At 44.1% G+C, this 13,761-nt stretch overlaps 1 long non-coding RNA gene across 1 annotated transcript in view; it reads right to left on the reverse strand.

Annotated features, from left to right (window-relative positions):
• LOC106724084 overlaps nucleotides 1–13,761 on the reverse strand; it is a 26,934-nt gene that overhangs the window by 12,217 nt on the left and 956 nt on the right. The gene's annotated exons all lie outside the window — the stretch shown is intronic.

Here is a 13,761-nt window from a genome sequence, read left to right on the forward strand (position 1 = left end):
ACGGTGTGTGTACACAGGACAGAGAAACAAGATGATAAAAGTCAGAAGTGACCTAGCCTGGGCCCAGGGAGGGGCCCAGCACCTGAGCCCATTTCACAGGATGAAGACATGAATTATGAGAAAGACTTCCCATGGGACAGGGACAGGGACAGGGACAGGGACAGGCTCGTACCCGCACTGACACTACTCCACAGTTCCTAGTGTGGCCCCTAGCACCCCGCAGGGCTCTGAGTGTCCCCTTTAAAAGCAAACACCTTTGGCCCTGGCCGGTGTGGCTACGTAGTTAGAGGGTCTCGGGTTCAAGAAGAGTCATCAATGACTCTTCTATTGTGTTGAAACCCAAGGGTCTCAGGTTCAATTCCCAGTCAAGGGCACGTACCTGAGTTGCAGGTTCAATTCCTGGCCCTGGTTAGGATGAATGTGGCAGGCAACCAATCAATGTGTCTCACATCAAAGTCTCTATCTATCTATCTATCTATCTCTCCCCCACTCCCCCTCCCTTCCACTCTCTCTAAAAACCAATGGAAAAATATCCTCGGGCGAGAATGAACAAAAATAAATTAAAAAATAAAAATGAATAAAAACAAACACCTCTGGGGAAGCCCTGTTTCAGGTTCTAAGAAAGAAATACCTGGGATTTCATAGAGGATCTACACACACACACACACACACACACACACACACACACACACACACACACACAGTTTTGCATTCAGTAAAATGCACTTGAAATCTTGCTAACTGTCCTAAAATTTGAGCTCCATATGAGCTGCTTCCTAATTTCCAGTGGGTATTCCCCCACCCCCTACTCCCCTGATCCTTATATTTCATAGGCCTTTGAATGGAAAACCTTTTACCTACATTTTTTTTTATTATTCATATTAATAAAATTTGGTCCCGTGCCCAAGGGAAGGGGGTCAGAACACAGACACCCTCATCTTGTCCACAGCTTTACAAGAGGCGATCTCGGGCAGGGACGCCAGTTTCTCTCCGCCTCAACTTCTTTCTCTGTGAAGCAGGGAGATGGCCAACCCTCCCCCTCCATACCTAAGTCTTACCAAGCTAAAAGCCTTTTTATGATTAAAAGTATTTTGAAAGTAAAAATCTAAGTTATCTTCTGACCAATTATCTTGTGCAAATGATCTCTAAAATACGAAGGAGGAAATGCCTCCAACTTCAATAAAGCCTTAACAGATACATGTTTAAAATCTGATTCGTCTTCACATTAGAAAATGTTTATTTGCTTAGGGACTTTGTGAGGATAATTCTACGAAAATTGAAAATAGAAGAAATCTGCCCTACCACTGCCACTAGGATGAAATCATTGTCTCTAGTGATGAAAAACAAGTTGGTGAAAGCCGAAAGAGTATGCCCCGTGCGGCAAGGACACTTTTGCATGATACAAAATGATGGTGGTTTTTCCACATCCAGGAACGGAGCCGTTTCCTGCCAGAGCATCCTCCAGACTCTCCCATTGTGCTGGAACTGTAAAATCGTTCTAAATCAGGACTTCCGCCCATTATGCTTCAGAGCGTCTTTCTGGGAAGGGGAGATCCAAGGCAAAAGGTAGGAATTCCTGCAGCACCACCCAATGGAAACATTAGAAGAAAAAAAGAAAAGAAAAGAAAAAGGCCAGATAAAATATGTTTAAGAGAAGAAAAGAAAATCCAGGTCCTACCTCTTCTCATTAAACATCTGGACACTGCTCTTTGTCCATCAACAGCAACCCGCAACATGTCTGCTTCACAATGGCACTCTCCTCCCTCCGGCCACTCCTTCACCGCCACCCGCACAGACCTCAGCCATCACTCTCACACGGGTGCACACACCCGGGGCTGACACCACGGTCGGGCAGGAATAAGTCCAGGGTAGGTCGGGTGTGGGCCGGACACCATCCCTTCCTCTCAGAAGGATCCGCAAGGGACCCTGGGGGCCGGGACATGTGCAGCGCCGTGCTGTGCTCGCATCCCCCTCCTGCTGCAGCGCCAAGCGTTTCCGGACAGAAAGGTGACATCTGTGCACCCTCCCCTTTCCCTGGCCCCGCTGCACCTGGCCTGCCCCCCCCCCCCCCCCCCCCCCCCCCCCCCCCCCCCCCCCCCCCCCCCCCACCAACATCTGCACTTTCCTCCCCGCATGGCCCGTATCTCCGCTCTCCCGCCCCAACTCCCTCCAGGGTGAGCCCTGTTGCTGCTCCCTTGTCCTACCAAAGCCACCCAGGCCCCACAGCGCCCCCAGAGGTCCATGCAGTTGTTCTCATCTTCATTTACTGCCATCAGATCATGTCTCATCCCCAGCGCCTGCTCCTCAGGCATGCCTGGCACATGCTACTAAATGGGAACCCCTGACCCTCTGCCTCCAGCTTTCCCTCCCAGAAAGGCCGGCGGGCGCCTGCAGAGGGTGAGGAGCCATGGTCTTCCCAGAGAAACTGTGAACTCTCTGGTCTTCTCTACTGAACTTAAAATGATAAAGTACCATTCCTTCCATCATTTCTGGATGGTTAAGTCATGAAAGAAAACTGTCCCCAACATCAGCATTCCTGGGAAAGTTGTCTTTCCCTCTTCCCTGGAGTAAATCCACTGAAACTATTTTAGATGTATTTTTATGGTGTTTTTTATTTTATTTTATTATTGATTTGAGAGAGAGGAAGGGAGAGGGATAGAGAGATAGAAGCATCAATGAGAGAGAAGCAGAGTGGTTGCCTCCTGCATGCCCCCTACTGGGGACTGAGCCTGCAACCCGGACATGTGGCCTGGCCAGGAATCAAAGTGGTGACCCCTTGGTTCATGGGCCAACTCTCAACCACTGCGCCACACTGGCTGGATTTAGATGTCTTTTTAAAATAGTATATACCAGAGAGCTGATCTTGACATTGTTTAGACATATATGATGTCTTAAAATTTTACAATATAGCATACTTGAACTGCTAATTTACAAATGGTTAATAGTATTTAAACCTCCCCCCCCCTTTTTTCTGAAATTTAACATGTGCCATAATGTGCTGGTTTGGGCAATGTCAAGACTTAGCTAGATAATACTGACATCGGGTAATCTTTGGGTCCTACTCTATACACTACCTTTGCAAAAGCGGTATGGATTTCTGGTTTGTGACATCTCCTTTAGAGATTTTACAGCAGCACAAAGAGCTACCTTGCAGGTGTGGTCACCTAAGCAAGACCTGGGCACTTCCAGGCGTCTAGATCCCACAGTCACATTAGCCTCACTGCTTTTCTTCGGTGTTCTTCTCAGCAAAACTCCTGTACCGTTTAGGACATAGACATTCTGGGCATAAACATGTATATATAAATCTGGCATGATAATATACGCACTCTGGAAGGATCTATAAAAAGACAGTGACTCTGCAGTCTTCAAAACATCATCACCTGCTCATGTGGTGGACATCTGTGGGCATTTCAGCTGCATTGAGAGTCCTGAAGGTAGGAACTACCCCTCCTACTGCTTTTACTCTCTCCATATGCATAGATTTCTCTTACATCTCTGTACATGGATATCAAGTCTAGATGCATAGGACAAAGACTATACTTTCAGGGATCATTTCTATAGTTCGTTACTAGATGCATAGGACAATGCCAAATGCAGAGTTTCTTCTAAATTAAAACAACTTCTATTAAAGTACTCTTTCACAGGACACAAAAATATAAGGGCACTAAAGGGAAATGACAAGCAAAAGCCATCTCACTTTTCAACTGCATGTCTCTTTAACATCAAGCCTGATGTACAAGCAAACTCCACCCCCTGGAACACAGGAAAAAATATTTTGATGTCCCTGTTGAGTTCAGTTACTCCTAAAAAAACACAAACAAACAAACAAAAAAAACGGTGGCAAAGAGAGACAGTGCGTGATTCCAAAATGAAATGACCTTCTCCCAATGCCTTATCCTTAAAACCTAATTTTTAAAAACTGACCCCCACACTGCATTGAATAAATGAAGAAAATAACAAAACTGTCCATCAAGTGGAAGACCGATGACCCGTCCATTCGTGTCACACAGAGAATGGCTGTTGGTGGCATTCACATCAAACATCAGATTCATAGTCCAGAGTGTGCTCCTGGCCCTGAATTCCCAGGCAGGAACCTGCCACCCACTCACCTGGCCTGGTCCTTTTAGAAATGTCACGTACAACTTGTCCCCCTACCTACTCTTCCAATAACTGTACAACGTAATTGTATTAGCGGGACAAGACAACAGCCAGCTCCTGCTATAAATGGTCCTTTTCCCCCTTTCTATATTGTCATCATTTGGTGCATGGATGACCTTCTACGTCAAGTTTCTACTTTCCTACAAACAAATTAGTTCTTAATATTTAGGTTAAAAAAAAAAATAAAGCAAAGGATGTGGCGAAGCCTGGAGGAGGGTTCCGTTCTTGTGGTTCAGCTCTGATTTGAATCAAAACAGGGCCATCCTCACATCTGAGCGCAGCGGCTCAGAGCTTTGGAGAGGCCCAGTCCACGTGGGTCACTTTGTGTGGCTCGAGGCATCTTCTAACACCACCCACTTTTGTAATGGAAGTGATTCCCTTTCAGGAATTATTAATACTCTTCAAAATTACTCAACTTATCCACGTGTCGTACACACAGAACAGAGAACAGGGCTAAAACGTCTGCACAAGTGAATTAGGCACAAAGAACTCTGAGTGGCTGACTGAGCACTGCTTCCGTTTTTTGTCTCAACTATCAAAGATGAAGCCAGCCCATCACAGGCACCGCTGCCCTCTGCTACACTCTGAGCGCTGATGCTGATGATAGGGCTAAAACATCTGCACAAGTGAATTAGGCACCAAGAACTCTGAGTGGCTGAGCACTACTTCCGTTTTTTGTCTCAACTATCAAAGATGAAGCCACCATCACAGGCACTGCTGCCCTCTGCTACACTCTGAGCGCTGATGCTGATGACATAGCTCTGCCTGGCGTTTAATCAGTTCCAATCCTGACCCAGATGGTACTTGGAGAATTTGTTCTAAAAGGCTTTAAAGAAAGAAAAAGAAAAAAAGCAGAGCCCTAGCGGGTGGCTCAGCTGGTTGGAGCATCGTCCTGGATACCAAAAGGTTGCGGGTTCAATTCCCGGTCAGGTCACATACATAGGTGGCAGGTCAGGATGCCTACTGGAGGCAACCGGTCAATGTCTGTGTCTGTCTGTCTGTCTGTCTCTCTCTCTCTCCCACTTCCTCTCTCTCTAAAATCAATAAAATCAATAAGAAAACATATCCTTAGGAGAGAAAAAAAAGCAATGCTCTCCCATCTAACAGCCTCTGGTCTAAATGCTCACCGTCTGGTATCTGGTGCCTGTTTGAGGACCTTAGCAGACATCACTTCCCTACCAACACTCAGGAACTCTAGATTCCAGAGATTGCCCATTGCAAGGCCATACAAGATGGAAGGGCCGCCTCTCCAGGTGGTCTTCCAAATAACACTGCAGGGTCCCTGTCCCTTCTTGTAAGTTCTTAACAGGCCTTGCTGACAGGATCAGGAATCCCAGCTTTCTCTTCTCCTGAAAATTATGGAAATACACCCACCCAAGTTCTCTCCTGAGCTCTTACAGTGAAGCAATGATTCGTTGGGGTAATGTTTAACAAACATTCTTTTATGCTCCCGTCCCCTGCACAGATCTAGGGCTCAAACCCTACAAGAGGGGCTCTGCATAAAGGAGTAACAACCGAGATCACACTGTCCCACTCTTAGACATCCCTCCTCTTTCTTTCGCTCGCTCTCGCTCTCGCTCTCTCTCTCTCTCTCTACCAGTGCTTCTCTCTTTCATTTTCAAATGAACAACAAAAATGAGGGCTTGTATATTAGGCTCTAAGGGCAGACCTTCCAAACTCCAATAAGGAGACACTGGAGAAGTTAGATTTCCAGTTCACCGAGTATTCACCAGAGGAGTGTTCTTCTTCACTATCAGTGCTGGGAACTGTTCTAACATCTACAGCCCTTCTCTTGCCTAATGAGCATGCGATCCTTTCTGGGCCTGGTGTCATCATTCTGAGGACAGTGAGAACTTACAGGTACAGACAGTGTGCGGGAACCCCTGCAGTCACTCCCAGGATCAATTCCAGGGCTTGTTTTGTTGCTGCTGCTGTTGCTGTTGTTGTTTTAATCTCTCTCTGCTGACAATTACGTGCAGGGAGAAAATGCTCCTTAGTCACACATTCTGGTAAACCAAGCTTTGATGATCAACCAACGGCTCTTTGGCAAAACCCAGTGAAATGAACAGATCCTGCCCCCCTTCCCCAAAAACAATTTAGGTCATCATTCATCTTTTCATCATCTCCCAGACAGAGTCTTTTTTTAAAATTTTAAAACTCAATCAGAAATGTCATTCATAAGTTACCAAAAGTTACAGACAGAAAGACAAAAGCTACCCACACAGGTGTTAGTATAACGAAGAAGAACTTACAGCGGTGGACACTGTGTGGGGCAAAAGTACGTTTACAGTTGTGAGTGCTCGACACACTTTACCCTTGCGTGATTATCTACAAATTACTGTATTATTTCCCATACAAACAACTGTCAACCTACTTTTACCCCACCCTGTATTATGGAATTCAGCCCAAGGGAACTATGAAGACTTCCCCAAAAACAATTTAGGTCGTCATTCATCTTTTCATCATCTCCCAGACAGTCTTTTTTTTAAATTTTGAAACTCAATCAGAAATGTCATTCATAAGTTACCAAAAGTTATAGACAGAAAGACAAAAGCTACCCACACAGGTGTTAGTGTAACGAAGAACTTATAGCGGTGGACACTGGGTGGGGCAAAAGTACGTTTACAGTTGTGAGTGCTCGACACACTTTACCCTTGCGTGATTATCTACAAATTACTGTATTATTTCCCATACAAACAACTGTCAACCTACTTTTACCCCACCCTGTATTATGGAATTCAGCCCAAGGGAACTATGAAGACTTGATCAATTAAAGTCTTGATAAAGGTTTAATGATGGTTGCTACAGAATGATTCATTTTACTACGGAAAGAGCTTCTTTCACGCTACACTCTCCTATGAATTATTTAACTGTGAACCAACCATTCTTTGTGGAACACTGATATCAACAACAGGGCTAAGGTTGGCCACTCCGATATTTAACAAACTAACCTGACTTCTGTACATCTACTGTTCTTGAAAGTCTGGACAAAACCTCTGGAAAACGGGATATTCTCTATAGAGGATCTTCTTGGTTGTCTTTATGGGTTAACCAAAAGATACGCCTGTTATTAATCCAACTAATTTACTGTCTAGGAAAGAGCTGGATTTATGCATGTCGACAAAGTGCTTTGTCAAGTTCAACGGCAAAGTGGGGACGGGGGCGGGGGGAGGAATGGGCTATTCTGGCAAGTTGTTTCCCCTTCAGATTGTTTTTAATTCAATGAGTGCCAGGTTTTGGACAAAGTGCTGGGATAAATACAAGAATGAGAAAAACAGATGCAGGCCCAGAGGGAGCTGACAGACCGATGTGCGTGACAGATATGAAACCCATCATGACACCTACGTGTACAGGTATCCCTCCCTGTCCGAACTGAATGGATTCAAGAGTTTGGACAGTGACTTTGGATAATGAGGGATATGGCACTTGGTTCCTGAGTTGGAGATGAGGAGCATTCATGAATGAGGGACACCAGCCCTATTTCCAGAATCCCTATCTGAAACTGTTCAGTACCTGTGTTTGGAGAGTAAGAATTTGGAGAGGGAGAATTCGGGTCATGAAGACACGTACGAATAGACCTGTGGTGAAGGCTTGGAAGACCAGGGACAGATGACCAGGGGAGATCTAGTCTGGGGGACCAGCAAAGGCTTCCTCCAGGAAGAGGTGGGTGAGCTGATGACTACAAATTGGCTGGACAAAGCAAAGTGAGAAAAATTGATGGGAGTGGGGGGCACGGAAGGGAATTCCTAGGACAGAGAACAGCACTGGGAAAGGCCCAGTGGCCAGAGGGTACGTTACATACTAGAGGAACTGAGGAAGGGCTAGTGCAGCCGGCCCCAATCACAGCTGGGAGCTCACACTAAGGACTTGGGTCTTCATCCTGGCTGAAACCACGGGGAGGTTTTAAGTGGAGGAGAGCCAAGGTCAGGTCTGTGTTGAAAGGGCTGCTCTAGTCTGTGGGTGGAGAAGGGAATGGGAGGGGGTGAGAGGGAACGGGGGGCCCATCAGACACTGCCGTCCAGGATGGAGATCATTTCAAAGGCTCTGGGAAGGAAGGAGTAGGGACTTCACCTGGTGATGAAAACCTTCCCTGGGCCTACTCAGCACCCAACCCAGAGTCAGTACCTGGTATCCCCGCAGAATTAGGCAACTGTGGTGCTTGTCACAACCCTCAAGAAAAGGAGGAGAGGTAGGCACAGCAGCTGACACTGACCCTCACACAGGTGAGCCCTATTCAATAAGGGGCCAAAATGGGATTGAAGGGGAACATTTTGGGGAACCCCTTTTCCCACCCCAAAACAGTTTAAATTGCCGTATATGTCTAAAAGTCAGCTGTTTGGGGATGACAGCAAAATTCACATTACACTTTCACAACTCTCAGAAGAATTCAAGTTCTTTACTCCAAAAAGGTAGTACAATCAGACTTTGCCTTGAAAGCCTCTCTGACTCACTTCACCCCCCAGCCAGGGAAACTGAGGTTGAGGAAGATGAAGTGATATCCTCTCAACCCAAGTGGTTTGGAGGCAATCTACTTTTCCCTGCAGCATGTATACAGGGTGTCCCCCAAAAAAATGTATACACACGTTAACAGCTGGTAGCTCAACTGATGTTTCTTTCTTTTCAGATTTAACCCTTTGGAGTTAATAATGGATTAAAAGTGTGTGTACATTTTTTTAGGACACCCTGTATTACGTTTGGCTAACTTAAGTGATAAAAAAAAAATGTACAAGGGACACTTCCTCTTATCATATAATAAGGAAATTCACACCATCTCATGATTTATTTTTAACCGTACAGATGAAATAAAAATACTGCATCATTTTATCAAGATGTTCTGGGGTTGAATAACCTACATGGTAGAATCATGAAACTGCCATAATATAATTAAAAAAAACAACAGCCAGGAATGTTTTGGAGTAATGGAAATATTCTCAGATTGGAGGGAGGGGGTAGGGATTACACAAGTGTATACATTAATGTTTAAAATCGGTGTTTTCATGTGTGCAAATTATACCTCACATTTTTTTTATTTACCTCAACTTCTTTTAAAAAAAGGGCACCAAGGGTCTCAGATTCCTTATTCTGCTGCTTGCAACAGAAGACCCCTAACACTAGTGATGGGGTAGGCCTGATGCATACTTATCTGATACTTTCTCTAGAGGTCTAAGAGGAAGCATCAGATAAGTGTGCATCATACCCCATCACTCCCACGTTTGTGCATGGAAAATTAGGTTCTGCTGGATATAGTAGCTCTAAGAATACTTAAGATAATGTGTGTGCGTTAGAACTTTTTAGAGCATGTGTGTAATAAATAAAATTCATTTTGTCCAATTCAAATTGGAATACATTAGCATAACCAAAACCCTAATGTCTTTAAAAATATACAAATAAATCTCACTGCCACATTAAAAATAATCCCATTCAATTCTTACAATAATTCTGTAATTACTTTCCAGAAAATGGAATTAAAAACACATAAAGTAGTCAGTGAGCTAACCTCTCCTGGCAGTTCAGACCAAATTCCAATTTATCGAAATGACCAATTCAAAGTTTATTTTTAAACTGCTGACATGTATATAAGTTTCCAGTAATGGATGCAAGGCCATTTTTATTTTGGTGTAGATAGGAGTCATGCGGAGTCAAATATCTGCATGGAATCGTTACTTAAAAGACAAAATAATCTACCATTCTTGAAGGCCTTTAGGGTTTGTTAACAGAAGGTTACCCACACACAGGCTGACAACTCAGTTTACTAGGGCTGCATGGAAGGTGGCAAAAAAACAGCGTTTTCATGGTCTCCCTGCCGTGGTTTCAACCCAAAAGCTGGATGATCTCAATTCAAACTGGCCATGGGCAATAGCAAACCTTGAGCTGAAAACCCACTTAAAATACCAACTTCAGAGTTTGAAAACTCTACTGATATCAAATGAAACAGTGCTAAATAAAGAGTTGTTAATGTGTGCAAGAGGCACCTCCTCCCCCCTCCTATAGTTAGGTAAATTCAAGGTGTATTTTTGGTTTAACCTAGTTTCTTTTTTTCATCACTGAACATTCTATTTTGATGTGTAGTGTCCTGGACTTCCTGTTACTACATCTTGATATTCTCCTGCAAATCATGACTCATTCTTAAATCATAGAGAAACTCAGCAAAATCCCAAATTTCACACCACATATGAATTCAGTCTTTCAAGAGGACAGCATTCTTAGAACATTACTCGGAGCCACAAAGACAAAAACACTGAACATGTCCATGTCGAAATTATGTCAATCTACTGTTGAATCAACACATTTATTAGATCAATAAATACAAGCTCTATGTGTGGTCACTTTGGTCTTCATACTAGTTATTAAAATGCTGCACGATACGTAAAGTGAAAATGAGTTACAAAACAGAAAGCATAGTGTGACCGCAATTAAAAAGGTTACATGTGTGCATGTGCGTGTATATCTGTGTATGTACACACACGCACATGCATTTATAAAACCAGAAAAATATACACCAAAAGTTAACAGTGGGATTATGGGAGATGTTTATATTGTTCTTAGTGACTCTCTAAATCTCCCTATGATAATTCACATTCATATTTTTATAACAGAAAAAACAACAACTAACCTTTCAAAATTGTGTTATGCTAGCGTGGTCTCAAGTGTATTATAATTCAAACTATGAAGGCAAAGAGGAATTATGGATAACTAAGGCATTAAAAAAACAACAACAACAACTCTAGCCTGAAACATACAGAAAAATCTGACAGGAGTGGGGCCTTCATTCAAATGACCTGGGCCACTCACGTGTATGTGTAGGTGCAGGCCCTTAAGAAGGGGAGAAGCCAGCTGCCTGCAGCCAGGGCACAACCACAACGGACAGAGAACGGATTTCTTCTAAAGTTTAATGGGGAACCCCAGGCCTGGGAAACATGGAGATGGCTAGGTCACTCTCTAGGGCTGCAAAGGAGCAAAGCTATTTTAAGTGTTTGGGTTTATCAATAGGGAATGCTCTACAACCATACTGGTTTTTGAAGCAGATAGATATATAAATATAATTGGGTAGCACACGACATACAAAACTCAGTATCTGACAGCTAGGAAAGGAGTATTTTAAATTTATATGCACTGCCTGGAAGTCCTTTAAAACCAATTTCAGGAAAAGATCCAAGTTCCAAAAACTTATTACAAATATAAATTCCGATATATGACCTCAGAGTTACATTTACTGTATACTAGCACTTTTGAATTATTAAATTTTTTTTAAATAAGAAAGAGAGGAGGTCTTTAGTAAATGTTTAAGAAACTTCAAAATCCAAATGGGGCTAGAAAAAACAACAACATATCACTGCTCTCCCCTATCTGGGCTATTGCCATTCTGGTCCAAAAAAGCATTAGCACCAAGGGAGTGAGGTTCAGAGATGGTCTAACAGGTACACCGCCACAATGTCTTCATTTACATGTCGCGCTATTGCATATTACTGACCAAAAAGAGGGAGAAAGGGAGAAAAAATCCGTGCATATGTGTTAAATATAAGGCAGAAAAGGGCAACTGATGAGTTTTAAATGTCCTCTTCACTGAATGAATGCACATAAAAGAGTTATCATCATCACCGTCATTAATGGGAACAAGAGTAGTTCAATCTGGAAACTACTGACAATTTGGGCTGGAAAATTCTTTTTTGGCGGGGGGCGGGGGGTGTCCTGTACGTTGTTGGCTGTGTAGCAGCATCCCTGACCTCTACCCATAGATGCCAATAGCACCCCGGGATGGTTATGACAACCAAGATGTCTCCAGATACTGTCATATGCCCCCTGAGAGGCAAAATTATTCCCAGGTGAGAAGTATCCACATAATAACTTGTTGGAATGAAGGCTTCTAATTACCTCCTTTTAATTTCGAAGGAAATGGAGTCTTGAGAGAATATTTACAACCTCCGTCCTTAAGAAATGCTCATGCAGAATGCTGTTAGCTTCGCAAAGCTTCTTTTCTTATCTATTTATTGTAAGTCCTGTTATCCTACTCACGGCTCTCAATGCAACAATTTAGTGAGCACCTACCCTGTCCTGTGCCAGGCAGGCACAGTGTTAGGGACATCCCGTACTCATGTCCATTGACTCAACCTGGTCCGGCTGGTTAGGCTGTTTTTAGGACATGCTTTGCTACCATAAAAAAAAAAAAAATGCCAACATCTTAGAAACCCTCAAGACAGCAGAACATCCTTGTCAATAAAGGAGCCCTACAGTTCCAATAGGGTTCCTTCAAATTCTTTACCCTTTTTAGTAACTCTACACATCTCCATCATATAAAGGGTTTTTTTTTAAAAAAAAAAAGGGGGGGGGGGAGGCCAGAAGGCCCTTGCTATATTCGGCATAGTAATACCATCAGGGGTTTTTGCAGGCAGGATCATTACTGGAAACTCTAAAAACACTTATGGACCATCTTCTTAACTGTCTGACCCATGTGCCCTCCTAACACAATTTGTATTTTATAATGCCCATAAATTGAAACTCATAACTGACCTTTCCCAAATAAATGTGTCACACACGGAGAGAGAGAAAGGGAGACAGATCAGAGGGCATTGTGTCTGGCAACAAGGCAATGAGGCTCAGAAACCGATTTGAGCTCATTAATAGATGCCTGGAACATGCTTGGTTTCCCATCGAGGCAATAGAAACTTCACACACACAACTGGGAAAGAAAAACCTGTAAGTCCGAAATCCAAAGTGACTTCAAAGTTTTCAAAGACACGACCCTGAAAAGGCTCGGCTGGCGGCTGCACCTCGAGGTAAATAAAGCCGTAGCTTGTCTCCCCTCTCCAGCGCAGGGCTCGCCCGCCCGACGGTGGCTGCACAAAACCCCTCCTGTGCGGAGCAGCGGAAACTCCTAATGAGATTAGTTGGTGTGTGTGCAGACATTACTTAGCAATGACTAAAGGGGCTCTCTCTTCCTGCAGCAGCCAGTGGAAAATTCAGGGAACTTTTTCCCCCTGCAGCAGCAGAATCCCTTTAACCCTCTCCCCAGCCAACTCCAAAAACAACTCAGCCTCCCCCTCACACAAAGGAAACTGTAAAAGGCACAAATACATAAACCTGAGAAGGAGCAAACCACAGTTTCTTTGTGAGCTCCTCTAGTGAGTCATTTTCAAGATGCTGTCTGCTGCCAGTTTCAAAGCGGAAGCGCATGGCAATTAGTCTTGCAGTTTCCAGACAAGCCAGAAACTCTCCCGACACTCGTTTTATTTTTTTTTTCCGAAAAAGCCCCTTTTGCAGTTTCTGAAATAACATTTCTTGCTCCCACCCCCACCCGCTGCCTAACTGCAGCTTGTCCTCAGGATGATTCAGGTCAGAAAACATTAAAACCAAGACCTCTTCTTTTTCTCTTGGAACTCTTGCAAAATTTTTCATTTCCCCCTCCCCAAAAAGTGCAGTAGCGTTACAGGCCAACACTCCGTTGGAAGCCGAAGAGCCCCTTCCTAAGGAGCTGGCGGTGCCTAGACCATCTACTGTCCCGTCCTCCACAACCGTGTCCATCCAGGCTCCGCCGGCTTTTAAAGGTCCGGCTGGGCGTGCGCCTGGGGCGGTGACCCGACGGGGGGTCACCTGCCGAGCGCGAGG

The sequence above is a fragment of the Myotis brandtii genome, unplaced genomic scaffold (assembly GCF_000412655.1).
Source record: "Myotis brandtii unplaced genomic scaffold, ASM41265v1 scaffold708, whole genome shotgun sequence".
NCBI classification, from domain to species: Eukaryota; Metazoa; Chordata; class Mammalia; order Chiroptera; family Vespertilionidae; genus Myotis; species Myotis brandtii.